At 48.6% G+C, this 529-nt stretch overlaps 1 long non-coding RNA gene across 1 annotated transcript in view; it reads right to left on the bottom strand.

The window, feature by feature from the left end:
* Positions 1–155, bottom strand: part of LOC121700475 — a 22,349-nt gene extending 22,194 nt beyond the window's left edge. The window contains exon 1 of the long non-coding RNA XR_006027240.1: positions 145–155. This is a non-coding gene — a long non-coding RNA (uncharacterized LOC121700475). The remainder of the gene's footprint in view (positions 1–144) is intronic.
* Positions 156–529: the final 374 nt, after the last annotated feature.

The raw sequence follows: 529 nt of genomic DNA, 5'->3' as shown, positions 1-529 counted from the left end.
TCTCTCTCTCTCTCTTTTTCTGTTTCTCTCTCTCTCACACACACTCTCTCTCTCTCTCTCTGTCTCTCTTTTTCTCTCTCACACACACACACACACACACACACACACACACACACACACACACACATACACACACACACACACACTCTGTCTCTCTCTCTCTAACACACACACACACACACACACTCTCTCTCTCTCTCTCTCTCTCTCTCACACACACACACACACACACACACACATACACACACACACACACTCTCTCTCTATCTCTCTCTCTCTAACACACACACACACACACTCTCTCTCTCTCTAACACACACACACACACACACACACACACACACACACTCTCTCTCTCTCTCTCTCTCTAACACACACACACACACACACACACACACACACACACACACACACACTGGAGTTGTGGTTTTGGGTGCCATGTGAGTCAGGAGTCAAGTGTAGCTGGAGATTCCTTTGGCAGGGCATGGCATCCCTCACACGGATGGCATGGGTTCAACTCACACGCATG

The sequence above is a fragment of the Alosa sapidissima genome, chromosome 24, assembly GCF_018492685.1.
Source record: "Alosa sapidissima isolate fAloSap1 chromosome 24, fAloSap1.pri, whole genome shotgun sequence".
In the NCBI taxonomy this organism is placed as follows: domain Eukaryota; kingdom Metazoa; phylum Chordata; class Actinopteri; order Clupeiformes; family Clupeidae; genus Alosa; species Alosa sapidissima.
Note: the sequence above shows the minus strand (reverse complement) of the source record. Positions and strands in the feature narration are given on the sequence as shown.